This window comes from Mauremys mutica, chromosome 14 (assembly GCF_020497125.1).
Source record: "Mauremys mutica isolate MM-2020 ecotype Southern chromosome 14, ASM2049712v1, whole genome shotgun sequence".
Classification (NCBI taxonomy): domain Eukaryota; kingdom Metazoa; phylum Chordata; order Testudines; family Geoemydidae; genus Mauremys; species Mauremys mutica.
Genome location: NC_059085.1, coordinates 266,066 through 266,663, shown reverse-complemented (window position 1 = coordinate 266,663; position 598 = coordinate 266,066). Strand labels below are relative to the sequence as shown.

The following is a 598-nucleotide window of genomic DNA, read 5'->3' as shown; positions in this document are numbered from 1 at the left end:
ATTCACTCTCCTCTTTCTTCAAGCTGCTGTTGTTATTCCATAAAACATGTACCATGGAATAAGAAGCTGAGTTTACTCCAGGGTGAGGAAAGAAAGGAGCCACCAACTCCCCGAAAAATCTCTGTGCCTTAGAGAGAACCTGCCCCTGCTACTGGAATCACTGATGTGCTTCAGCTACAATGGAGAAAGCATCTGCTCTCAGGGGGTATAGCTCAGTGGTAGAGTGTTTGACTGCAGATCAAGTGGTCCTTGGTTCAAATCCAAGTGCTCTCTAATAAGCCTCTTATTTTCCCTTTTGAAAAAAGGGAAAACATTTTCATTTCCATTCTCCATTATGTTCAGGAGCTCCACAATACGGGGATGCTTGAAATGAATGTAAATACTCAACATTTCACTGTCCAAATGCATAAAAACCTAGCACACCTGTCCATCAGCTGAAATCAGTTCCAATCCTCTAAGTGTCTAGTTTATGTTTTCGTCAATTAAACAAAGGGATCATATGAATGTACATTTGAGGATCCCTCTTCTCCAGGGCTGTGCTGTGCAGAAGAACAAGAACCACATCCAGTTGGGGTTCAGGAGTCTGACGAGCAAAGGC

General features: G+C 43.0%; 1 non-coding gene across 1 annotated transcript; it reads left to right on the top strand.

Annotated features, from left to right (window-relative positions):
* Positions 1-201: 201 nt before the first annotated feature.
* Positions 202-273, top strand: TRNAC-GCA. Its single transcript has one exon. It is a non-coding gene; the product is annotated as a tRNA-Cys (tRNA).
* The last annotated feature ends 325 nt before the right edge of the window (positions 274-598 follow it).